Source organism: Phocoena sinus, chromosome 18 (genome assembly GCF_008692025.1).
Source record: "Phocoena sinus isolate mPhoSin1 chromosome 18, mPhoSin1.pri, whole genome shotgun sequence".
NCBI classification, from domain to species: Eukaryota; Metazoa; Chordata; class Mammalia; order Artiodactyla; family Phocoenidae; genus Phocoena; species Phocoena sinus.
In genome coordinates, this window is record NC_045780.1 from 39,109,184 (window position 1) to 39,123,386 (window position 14,203).

Sequence of the window (14,203 nt, forward strand, 5' to 3'; positions counted from 1 at the left end):
TTTACAATAGCCCGGAGATGGAAACAACCTAAGCGCCCATCATCGGATGAATGGATAAAGAAGATGTGGCACATATACACAATGGAATATTACTCAGCCTTAAAAAGAAATGAAATTGAGCTATTTGTAATGAGATGGATAGACCTAGAGTCTGTCATACAGAGTGAAGTAAGTCAGAAAGAAAAAGACAAATACCGTATGCTAACACATATATATGGAATTTAAGGAAAAAAAAATGTCATGAAGAACCTAGGGGTAAGATAGGAATAAAGACGCAGACCTACTGGAGAACGGACTTGAGGATATGGGGGGGGGGAAGGGTGAGTTTCGACAGGGCGAGAGAGAGAGTCATGGACATATACACACTAACAAACGTAGTAAGGTAGATAGCTGGGGGGAAGCAGCCGCAAGGCACAGGGATATTAGCTCGGTGCTTTGTGACAGCCTGGAAGGGTGGGATGGGGAGAGTGGGAGGGAGGGAGACGCAAGAGGGAAGACATATGGGAACATATGTATATGTATAGCTGATTCACTTTGTTATAAAGCAGAAACTAACACACCATTGTAAAGCAATTATACCCCAATAAAGATGTTTTTTAAAAAAAAAAAAAAGAAATGAAATTGAGTTATTTGTAATGAGATGGATAGACCTAGAGTCTGTCATACAGAGTGAAGTAAGTAAGTCAGAAAGAAAAAGACAAATACCTTATGCTAACACATATATATGGAATTTAAGGGGAAAAAATGTCATGAAGAACCTAGGGATAAGACAGGAATAGAGGCGCAGACCTACTGGAGAACGGACTTGAGGATATGGGGATGGGGAATGGTGAGTTTTGACAGGGCGAGAGAGAGTCATGGACATATACACACTAACAAAGGTAGTAAGGTAGATAGCTGGGGGAAGCAGCCGCAAGGCACAGGGATTTTAGCTCGGGGCTTTGGGACAGCCTGGAGGGGTGGGATGGGGAGAGTGGGAGGGAGGGAGACGCAAGAGGGAAGACACATGGGAGCATATGTATATGTATAGCTGATTCACTTTGTTATAAAGCAGAAACTAACACACCATTGTAAAGCAATTATACCCCAATAAAGATGTTAAAAAAAAAAAAAAAGAAATTAATTTATTGGGTCAAAGGAAATGCATATTATGTATCGATAAATATGTATAGAGGGCACTCAATGAAATAGACGACACAATGAGAAGAGCAGATGACTAAAGAAACTGATGGGGGCCAGTGATACAAGGGAAAAAGTCATTGTTAAGGCTGTAGGTTTTCTGGATGAAGAGATGCCCTACTTGATAGTTCCTTGCCATGGCGGCATTAAGGAAATGAAGAAAGGGAAAATGACATGGGGGGAGGGGGTGGTAAAGAAGAAATCTGAGGGTAGGAGAAAAATAGCTCTGATAGAGTTGAACTTTGAACTAAGTAAATACTTAAAATGTGCATTCTTAAATAAGAAAAGACTGGGTTACTTTTAATTGGCAGACTTGAGTCCCTCTCTGCCCTCCAATCATCCATCATTATTCGGTATAGAACAGTGGGTAATAATGTTTAGGGTTAAGGTTAAGGTTAGGGGTGACTATATTTAGATCAGATATGATTAATTTGTTTAACTGAAAATACTGAGTGAATTTGTGTCATCACTTCATGGGCACAGAGACACACATACTGGGTGCAAATGTTGGGCTCCTGTACCTTTCACAGCCCCTCTGTTCCTCTGGGTAGACAGAGTGGCTTTATGAAGGCTCTACACCAATGAAAAGAGAAGGCTGTCCACATGCGGCAGTTCAGTCGAGCTGAGCAAAACTTCAGACTCAAAAGACATCAAATCCACTGAACTTTCAAGGGGCAATAGGCTAATATCAAAGAATGGTAATTGCACGACAGAGATGAGAAGGACAAAGTAGTTTCTTGGCCATGTGGTTGTGAGTAGTCGTCACTCACATAGCAAAAGAGCGTTTGTTCTCTGCGTGTCCATGCAACTGCCTGGAGCTGGAACTGGAGAGAGGCAGAGCTTGATCACATGAACCTGGCATAGACTTTTAAATGATGGTTCCACTGGAGCTCACATCTAAGACCCCACAGACTTTGAGGGCTTAGCTCTCAAATCCAAGCTTTTGGAACTCAATTTTTGTTTCTCTCAAATTAATGCCTTTGAGATGAATATTAAAGCATGTTTTTAAATTCAAAAGGTAAGCATTGTCTTTCTAGTTATCTGAACTTTTCCTTTCCCAGAGGCAGCAAAGGTGGAAAAATCAGAATTTCCCAGATTACAGAATACTCAGGTTATTGTGTGTGTATAGCTATACATATACATATAGAACAAATACTTGTTTATTATATTTATATCATAAAAAATTATACCTATTATTGTTTTCTGGAAAAACATTTCTAATTGCTGCTCCTTTATAAGAATGTTCTATCAAAAACTCTTTGTTTCTTTTATTAAGTGATAATACCTATTACCATATGAAATGTTTTCTGGAACCCTGAAATATATATATTTTTAAGTAGACTATTTTAAACTTATTTGACAATGGAACCCATTTCTTGAGATCTATGTTTTATCTTCTCATAAGAGCTGAGGAACTACTGATTGCATGTTCATTTTAACTCCTTCAAAAATCTGTCTCACAATGACAAAGAAATGAAATGGGGCAAAAGCCACAGGAGTGAGGAGCACAGAAAGTTGCACATAGATGTGGAATTTCAATACATTTACAGAAAGTCATAAAACAAAGAAAGCATGTTTCTAAAGTGAAGGAAGCTGTAGCTCAGGACACAGAAAGTTTAGGGTAGAACCTACAAGAATCCCAGACTCACAACAAGTTTAGGAATAAGTAAGACTGTATCTGACTTCAGGTTTTGCCAGCTGATGCGTGAGAGAACCCTGAAATCTCAGTCTTACCATTTCAGGCTCGTTCCTTAGTGGGTGCTCCTGACCAAGGGTTGGGTCTCCAAGGCCTGGGTTCTGGAACCTATCTACCTCCATCATGGGCTTCAGCCATCTTCACAATGTGGATTCAAAATTAAACCAAACCAAGAACTAACTAATACACTCAGAGCAATTTGAGAAAATTTACATTCAAGAAAAAAGAACAGGATACTATAAAAAAGAATCCCTCAGAGAATGTGAAGGAACATAGAAATTTGAAAGTATGATTGTTTGGAAATTTTCAAAAGATGATAGTAAAAGAAAATGAGGGGGAAGGAAATCTCTACTGAAAAAAAATGACATCTAATAAAGGAAAAAATGTTAATAGTATTAGAAAATTCCCATTTTTGCAACATGTAATGTAATTATTAATTGAGGGATACAGGTCAAAGATCATAAATGGATGTCAGAATCATTTGATATCAGTTTGTCATGTATTAGAATATTGGAATGGAGCCAATGCATTGTCCCACAGATCATTTACTTATTTAAAGAAGAGGAAAACTGCTACAATGATAAAGATAACAGTTACTTTCTGCATAAAATGACCATACTTCACATCGTGAATAATGAAACAATCTGAAATTATGTCTCCTGGTGTGATTAAATATGAAGAACACAACGTCATCTATGAAATTATATTGCCCAGAATACTCAGCTTTAATCAAGACTTAGTCCTGTGCTAAACATTATGGCAGCCACTAGACACATGGCTGTTGAGAACATGAATTGTGCCATAAATGTAAAGTATACACCAAATTTCATAGATATAGTACTCTTGAAACAGAAGGTAAAATATATTAACAAATATTATTAACATTTTTATGTTGGTTACATGGTGAAATGTGTTTTAGATATATTCGGTTGAATAAAATGTCTTATTAAAATAATTTCACCTTAGTTTTTTTTTTATTTTTTAAAAGTGGTTATTGAGATATTTAAAATTATGTATGTGGTCCAAATTATATTTTCACTGCACAGCACTGCTTTAGATCTAACTCCCAGTTTACAAAAATACAGGTCACAAAGAATCAGGTTAATGACCCCAAGAAGAAACAAGCAAATACAGATCGTGGAATACTCCGCTGTACAAGGTCCCTAAAGTGTCAACGAAAAAAAAAATGAGAAAAGTGTTTTAAACAAAGAGGTTAAAGAGGTATAACAATAAAGGCAATGTGAACATAAATTAGATTGGATTGTATTTAGAAGAGCCATTTGTGAATGGCTATACACTTCTTTCTGAGAATGAGAAGAAGAAATTTAATAATAAACTAGATATTAGATGATGTTATGGAATTATTATTACTTTTTAAAGTGTGATAATGATACTGTGATTATGGAGGAGACTGTCCTTATTCTTAGGAGATGCATCCTGAGTAATTTTGCAATGACAGTTCTGTATCTTACTTTCAGATGTTTGAGCAAATGTTGCGAGAAAGAGATCAAGAAAATTGGACAAGATATTAAAAATTGATGAATTTACATAGAAGATGGTACTATTTTTCTACACATAACATTTTTCTTATCAATAGGCAAGGGTCCAAAGCTTAAAGTACAGAAAGGTGGCCAACATTTCCACATTTTCTGTTCCTCTGTGGTATACTATTTTCTTCCATAGGTATTTCTTACTTTGATTAAAAAATACAGTATGTAAATGTGTAATATCAAATAACATAAAAATATCAGAAGTCTCCACTGGAAAAAAACACTATTATTCTTATGTCCATTGATATTGATTTAATTCCTTCCTTTCTCACCAGAAATCATTTACAGTTGAAACACCAGATGCAAAACAGTGATAGTTATGCCAGTCAGCATCCCATAACTGTCATTAAGATTGTAATTTTTTCTCACATAAATGTAAAACAATAATCAAATAAAATTGTATTGGACTCTATCCTGGATATTCATTGTAATTAAAACATTAAATTATGAAAAGAAAAATTACTTTTATACTCACTTGTCATAGATTTTCCCTTCAACTAGGCATCTGGACAGCTTTACAGCAACTTCACAGAACTACATTTTAATGCTTTGTCTCTGTTCCGTTTGACTTGATTTGAAATTTACACTCCTCTTTGTCTTCCTAATAACAGAATTAATAATCTCCAGCAGTTTAAGTGCAGATTCAACATAAAGATTATACTGAAATAAAGTCCTAGTCATCTCAAAAAATTGCAAATACACATCACATGGCTACAAGTGATACAAAGTACAGTGTTTGACAGATTTCATTAGTAACCAATCTGGAATTCAAGGAGCATATAAAAATAAATTTCAGTAAGTACCATTTGTATAAATTTTAGCGATATGCATATATTTGATAACCACTTAATTTTAAAATGTTTTTCTTTTTGTTTTCACCAACTTTGACAATGGAAACTTCATAAGTGTTAAGGCACAATTATTTCTATTTAAATGGGCAACATAGCAAGGTATCTTTCTTTTTATACCTTTTTAGGTAAGGAGTACCCCGCAGAGTCTCAGCCACTATTGATGAATGAGTAACTCCTCAAAAAGCAGACGTTAGAAATCAGCACAATGAGTAAGTTAATGAAACAGGACTGAAAAATATTCACGCTAAAACCAACCCAAAAGAGGAAAGAAAGGAAGAAATAATAAGAATAGGCAATTCTATCACTTTTCTGAAAGAAACATTTGTTGTAAGGTGTATACATGATATATTGACATCATTGTATTGCTGGTTTTTCTAACTATTGACTCTAATATATTTTCTGCAAGGACATGACTAGAATTCTGATATTATAATCATCTTATTAAATAGCAAAAAGTAAATTACTACCTGGCAAATGTGAGTAAACAACTTAATAAAAAATTCATTCAAATGATATCTTTGACAATGTATTAGTATTTATACTTGAAATCATAGCAAAGAAATGGTTTACTGGTTCAAGGTTTCAACTAAGTTAATTTCATGAAAGATAGAAAATAACTTGTCAGGTTTATGAAATTTATAAAATAAAATTTATAGCATATATCCATACATTTAACACTTTTAGACATTTTAGTTTTAATATTCATTGCAAAAAAAGTCCTCTAGATGGCAGTGTTTACCACAGTTAGAAATTATTTTAGCTTTTAAATTGATTCTCAAATGAATCAAATAGTACAGAGTTAAAAATTCCTTTTTCTAGTAATCAGTATTTCTTCAGCATTTTTGTTTTGCTCTGAATGAATGCTTAACCTAATTCAGCAAGTTTTTGCTCACTTATTAGGTTATTATTGCAATTTAATGTGCAAACTTCCAGGAACAATTAAATTGATCCAAAAACTTTAGAATAAACATATGTGTGATCAGTATCCTTTGGAGGAATTAAAATAAGTTGTTGAGACTATTGTAACCAGGATGAAAGAAATCTTAGCAACTAACCAGATGAATTACATTACTCTTTTTTTTTTCAAGCTTGTATGTAATTGCAGATATGGATAGATTTATCTATACTTTTGGGACTTACAGTCTTATAACCAAGGGAGATTTTCATCTTCTATTTGAAGTAATTGCAGTTTTAATTTTTTGACTTGATGAACAACCGAAATAAGTCACAGATATATCAGAGAATCTAGGGCAATTATATTTTGTCAGAGAACTTGAGAGTAGGGTAGATATTTTTTAAATTATGAAATGATAGAAATAATGATTTAAAAATCTGAAATTAACTTTTATACTGTATATATTACATACTGGATATATTACATACATATTTATAAAACCAATAAAAATGTCTCATTAAGAATCTTACATTTTGAAAACAAGGATGGACAGAAATGGCCAAGATTAGGCCCAACGGTTGGTTTATAGATTTGCTGTGCCTTCTATAAAAATTGAAAATTTGTCACTAATGGTTGGAAGAGAGATTTGTTTTTTCCAGATTTCAATTAGTGTTCCAGAGACATAATTTATAACATATTTTGTCCATTTTTCTGAAGGTCATCGAATGAGCTCCAGTAATATTTTAACTCTTGGTTTGGCTATTAAGAGATGTAATTAGAAATAAATTTGGTGAAACTAATCATAATATATAAAAATGCAAATGCTACACATCTGTTTTCCCCAACTTTGGCACTACAGCCAGTTTCAGCCAGATAATAATTTGGGTTGTGCCTGAGTGAGTGTGTGTGTGTGTGTGTGTGTGTGTGTGTTGGGGTAAGTGGGGGAGGGGCATTTCTATGCATTGTGGACATCTGGTATCATCCCTGGCTTCTACCCCACTACAGGGTCTCCTAAGGGGTAAAATCACCTCAAGCTGAAAACCACTAATGCAAACATTTGATTGTTTTTCACTCTTCTTATTCTCCCTTACAATTACAACAATTAAATCATGTTATCATAGTTCATATTTTAGTCCTTCATAGGATAGGTTAATCAGGAATAGAGTCAAGCAAAACTACCAAGTTGCTGTGGTTAGTTTTTATATTAGTTAGGACTCTTGGTTGCAAGTAATAGCTATTATTAAAGCTAATAGCTCTTAAGAAGCAGTGGCGGGGATATAATCGGACATCAACAATGAACTGGAATCAATTAATTAACTACCATAAGTGGTTCTCCATCTCTGGTTCCTTCTGTGCATCATCTTCATTTTTATAACTCTTTTCCCTCAACTTTCCTTTGGGTTTCTGGTCTATGTAATGAAAACTACTGTTTCTAATTACTCCTGAGTATACGTCACTCCCTGTTCAGAAAGTTATTAGATTGATCTTGGAGTATCTCTGTTGTAGAACTAGGTTCTGCGATAAAGGGGTTCATTGGTCCATCTTGAATTTAGTATCTTCATAAACATAATCAAGTGTTGTCAAAATGGAATGCCAATTTCTGGCAGCGTAAGAGGAGTCCACACCATGTGACTATAGCTGCTTTGCTTTTCATGTGTATGGAATATGGGGAAAAACATTTCAAAAAAGTAGGAAACATTTGTGAGTTTGGGAGTCCACACATGTATTCTATCACCTCCTTGTTGACACCTCACGTACTCATTCAGTGGCCTGGTACCCTCACATTGCTCAGTAAATGCCCAAAGTACTCCTGCTCTGTTCCATGCAGCCTGCCTTCCCCCAAAGGGGACCAGGCTCCGAACAGCTTCTTCCTCACTCCCAGTGAGTTAAAGTAAAACAAAAATTTAGCTCAAGATATCTAATCTCTGTGGGGAAGAAAACAAACTAAATCAAATTAGTACATGAGTGATATGTAAATTTCTTGTGCCCCTGAACAGCACTTGTGTCAAAAGTATGCTTGGTAACAGAATTAATCCCTGCATAGTGCAGTTGTAGATATAGAGCTTTTTCCAATGCTCTTTTTGTTTTGTTTTTCTGTGAGCCATGGCACTATGTATCTAAAATGGCTTTTAGGTCCTTGCTACTTAAAATGTGGTCCACAGATCAGGAACATCAGAATGCCCTGGGAACATGATAGAAATGCAGGACCTCCGTATCCACCCCAAATCCAACATATCAGAACCTGCATTTTAATTTAGCAAGATCTCTGGGTAATTTGTATTCACATAAAATTTAAGAAACACAGAGCAGGTTAATTAATTGTTATTTGACACATGAGTAGAAGGCAACTTTAGTATAATACTTGGTTGATGATAATAAACTCAGTAAACATTCTGGAACAATATGAAGATTAGACACAACTAAATGCTAGTGTATTTATGTATATTATCAAGAACTTGCTACTGAGCCTTAGAACGATTGATTAATGTAATAAGCAAATATTTTTTAAAGTCTAAAATATAAAGGAGAGATATTGTGATGAGAATTATCAAAGTAGAAAAGACTCACAGTATAGTATTCCTCACTGCAAACAAACGAACCGTAAGAGCCCGCAGCTGAATTATGCTTGAAATATAGCTGTTTGAATATTTCTGTGCTGAGCCTATAGGATGTTTTTTAAAATATAGTAGGGATTTTTAGGCATTTTTACATAGTATGGTCTTTAAATTAGATTTTTGAATGAATTAATGAATAAATTTATGACACTAAGTTTGTCCCATATGTGTTTTATAATCTTTTCATGTAATTCTCACTTTCCACTTTTGCCTACGAATTGCGGTGTTTACCCAAAGTGTTACCTGGTCTTTAGGATCTACTTATCTATTGTAATACACCAAAAAGTCAGCCTACTTCCATAGTGAGGGACAAATATTACTGGAAGATAATTAATCTTTTGTTTCATTACTCTTCCAGTATAGCTGTTAAAGACACTTGCATTGGTATAGTTGTTACTTCTAAAAACTAAACAATGAATTTGCAATTAGGCCTTAGATATACTGATATTGCACTCAAACATGGGTGCAATTCACTCCCCAAAATCAACACATTGCATAAATATCTTTGTGACATAAAGAAATGTTTATAATCATTTCAAAATTGTTAGGGGTATTTATTGCTTTTCCTTATATTTTACAAGTTATATTTTTCCAAGGAAAATTTTTCTAACTAGTCTTTCTTGTAAACTCCACATATAATGTTTCTTTTAACATGCTATTGAAAAAAATAAATCTCTCTTATGATGACCCCATTCCATACAGCCAAGAAGTTTCTTCGAGGCTCTTCTAATCCATTCTAAAAATTCACCAATCTGTTTGAGGCTGACACACAGTCAATTCATAAGCATAGGATTGAAAAGATGATGTGCATTTTAGGATCTTTTAAGGACTGTATTAGTGTGTACTGCAAAATAAGATTTTCATTTAAGAAAAAAACATTATTTTAAAGAATTATGTATATGCACACACACACACAAAAACACAATTTTTGTAAGCAGAGTGTTATTGACTTAAATCCCAAGCAAAGCATATCACTGTCTTGTAAAGGCTGAGCAAGCCCTATCTCCATTATTTGGGTGTCATCAGTGATATAGAGGCTGCAGGAGTCAAGGAAATATGCATGGTCTCCCTGACTCATCCTAATTCAGTTCAAGGGGGACTGTCGGTTGAATTTGGTCCTGTGAGGAGACTATATGAGAAAAATGAGGCTTATCTATCCTGCCCTATATTAGTAAGTCTATTTATATGCACATTATGTAACAAATTGGGCTTCTAGAAGAATATTATGTGAGCTTATTATTTTTTTTAAAGAGGACAGGGAAAATAGGCATAAAAGAAACATATGCATGAAGAAATTGGGGGGAGGGGAACAAGGAATGAAAGTGACTAGAATGATGTTGTTTCAAGTGATATAAACTCCTATTTTTAGCAACATACTCTTATGATAAGAAATAGTACTACTGAAAGAGAATTTTAAAATTTGTACTATATTTTAACTTAAAATAGTTCTAATATCTATGAAAAATAATTTCCCAATTATCTTTGGGCAAATGCATTTGTGCTTAAAACACGTTCTTATCTCAACATTTTTCTATCTCTATTTTTAGTGTAAATAGAGATGCTTTCAAATAATGTGCATGTTATATTCAGACATTTATCATTTATGTAAATATGAATTGATCATACTTGATATTCTAATTGAACAAGTCTTACAAAAATAATATCATACAGACACAAGAATAGGAAGTTTTGTATATTTCCCTTGAAATTACATTATTTTAAAATGATCAAATTATTTAAACTTATATTTATTCTCTCTTTACTATCATTAAACCAGTTTTTCATGTTTCCTAAGTGATTGCTTGAGCCCTACGTGTAATGGGGAAACCATTTGTTATGAGAGCTATGTCTATATGAAGTCTTAAACAACCAATAATGAAATCTGAAAATTCAATGTTTTCTTTATTTATATAGTAATCATGATAAAATAGTGGCACTGGAAAATGTCAGTTTATATTGTAGTAACTGTTAGAGCTACAAACCTGACATCTATAATCAGCCAGTGATAAAAATATAGCAAATTGGGATAAATTTAGTTCAGTCATTCACATAGAGTGAAGCTTCTTGTCACCTGCTTTCCTTTGTCATTTGAATACCTTGGTCTAAGTTTTCCTTAAAAGAAAAGAAAAAAAAAAAGAAAGGTGTTCAAAGAAAAGAGCCAATTGTAGAGCAAAAGAATGATTCAAGGAGCTTACTACACTTTGCAGCTTTAAAAGGTGTTAATTTTCTTTTTGTGGTGTTAAAATTCTGCATTGTCATTTTCTAAATAGTGGTAACAAAAATAATCCTTAGCATTTTTCACACAATTCCTGCTCTACCCCCAGGAAATACAGTACAATAGTCTAGCCTCTTCCGCGAAATGGGGACAATAAAACCTGCTGTGACATAAAAGTCCTTGTGATTGATTGATTAATATCAGTTAGCCACAATAAAACATCTGGATTAAAGGAATTTTTGAAGTACAGGGCACAATAGAATTTTATTTTATTTTATTATTTTATTTTATTATTTTATTTTTACCTTTGATTGGAATATAGAACTAGTACATTAGAGTTGAAAATTTTAGTCTTGAAATCCTTGAGGAGGTCATTTGATCATTCCAAATACCACAGTCTATGTCATTTATAGAAAATGTAACATGAAAAAGCTTTTATGATCTCTGTGTGAAATGTAATTTTAAAATTCTGAGTGGTAACTAGAAAGTCATAGGTGAAAATCCAATCAACAAACTGAGCTGCGTAGTAATTCAGGTTATTAAATGCCATTACATGGAAATTATTGTTTAAATATATAAACAACATTAAATTCTTGCAATATAAAATAATTTCACTAACTCGATATCTCTTTCTGTATAAATGTGTAATAGTATTTTAGTCTTCGCTTAGCTGGCCGAAGGTGACTTAGCTTCACAAGTATCCCATGACCTATATAACCGGCAGAGAACACAAAGGTAATTTTACTACAGCCTGGATGGCATAATTCTTAAAGTACTAATCAGGTACAACACAGGTGATAATTCCTTGCTGTAGAAAACATGCATTGACAAAGATGTATAAGGGTTAATTGAAGAGATCTAATCAGAAATGTAACATATATATTGGAAGATGTATACTGGAAATCATATAAATGAGAATCTAACATTTTATTAAATTCATGAAAGAAAAAGGTGATTAAAATGCAGCAAAAAAAAAAACAAACCAATAGATGTTCCCCTACGAAAACTAAAATTAATGAATATTATCATTCCCCTAATTCATAATTATGCAGATATACCTTTTTAAAACAAAATTAGGAGTGGTAGATTGTGAGCAGCTCTCAATATGCAAATGTTTTATATTGTGGTTTGGGCAGAAACCTCAAGTTAAGATAGCAGAGAGTTAGGAAAATGACCCTTCATATTTAATTTTCTTCCAGGAATATTAATAAGATCTCTAATAACAGTTCTCATTCAAGAGTTTAGCAGTTGAAATATAATAGGGCAAACAAGTTTCAACTATTCTAGCTTTAAGAGGTAAAACTATTATGATTAAAGAATCCCACTAATTTATACATGCAAAATAAACACCCATAAGATGGAATGCAATGAAGTCAGTAGCTCTATTTCTATATTATACTCAATGGCCTTTGAAAGGAATCTACATGTGCTTCGTTTTGGGGCTTTGACCTGTGGTTTCTGTTAATTGAAGTCTCATGGTCATAAATTTTTATAATGTGATGATATTTTCCTCTTCCTTAACTTTCATCTGTGTTCATACTAAGATTTCATTTATGATGAATAATGGGTCCTGACTACAAGCAACTACCCCTTAGCAGACAGAAACAATTCCACTTAGTGATAATGTTAATTATGGCTAAGCTATGTGTTGTGACTTTGAAATGACTACGGTATGATTAGAATAAGAGTGTGAGATAACTGATGCTTACAAAATGAACTGGAAAGTGGCTGTGCTGCTATGTTTATTGTAAATGTATCAGAATGATGGTTCATTTACTATTTTACTATTACTATTTTAAACTAGTTCATTTACTATTTATTATTACTATTTTAAACTAGTTCAATTGGAACTAGTTGGCAATTGGAACAATGCGCTAGCTTTAATTGTAGATTTTGTGAACAGCAAAATGATCATTCACTGTGGTAAAATAAAAGAATCTTTAACTCACTTGCATTATTGTATGAGGTAATATTTTTCTTTTGACTTTTTAGCTACTTAAGCAGTCCTTTTTATTCTTAAATTTTGTATATTCTAATCATACAAAATACTACCATAAGAGTTATTTAGCCATTTAAAAACAGTATCAACATATGGTCTGCTAGAAACCTGTTTTATATTTCACATAGAAGGAATTCATGTATTTTACAGTGGGCTTTGAGGCACTGCACTTTTACTGTGTATATACACCTGAGGAAAAGTCCCAAAAAATCCTTACATTTCCATAGATGTGGAAAAATTGCAATGTCAGATGAATTGTTTAAATAATGGAATTATTTATACAATATCTAAGTTTGGTAGGTTTGCTTAGTGATTTTTTTTGCATTTAAATATCTAAAAATAAGTGTTCATATTTAAAAAGGAAAGCCATTGTATTCAAAAACAAAAGGTGTTCCTGAACACGCCATCGCAGTGCATAACTACATGAAAGAGCCTTCAAGGCATCTTCAGCCCAATACAGAATGGGAAACACGGAGGTTTAAAATAGATGCCCTTTATCCTCCCTGTAAGTTAGAACAAGTTATTCAATCATGCATTAAGACCTTCTCAGACAACCTTTATAGGTCATGCAAAAAAAAAAAATTATATTTTTTGTTCCAAGTGAACTGTTACTATTATTAATGCTTCTAACTTTACTCAGGTATCTGGCGTCGTAGGTACAACCCATAAAACAAACCTTCGTGGTTTACTGATTTTAAAAGATCAATCAAATATAGATAGTGCTTTCGGGGCCAATATTTAAGGAAAAAGGGTAATCCTTTCGAGAGTCATTCTATCCGGCTCTTGCATGAAAATGAGAAACGCGTGAGGATACTCGACGGAACAGGAGTCAGAGAAATGAATTGCACAGGGAAAGACAAGTACTACATGTCAAGTTGGAATCAGCAGAAAGTGTAAGAGGAAAGGAAACGTTCCACAGCTTGGGGAGCAGCTGGACAGGACTCCTTCCAGCCTCTCCCGAGCAAAGTTTGCAGTTAGGTGAGATGAAGCGGCTTTTGCCGCAGCCGCGCGTTCGGGCGAGCTTGGGTTCACAGGTTCTGGACGCGGCGGGAGCAGAAGTGCAAGGACAGCCTGGATCGGCCGCCGCGGCCCGTCCTGCTACTGGAGACAAGACTTCGCCCCGCTAAGCAGACTGGCCTAGGGCTGACTAGGGTGACTAGGGGATCCCAGAGGCTGTCATTTTCCCTTTCTCCCGGCAGCTTC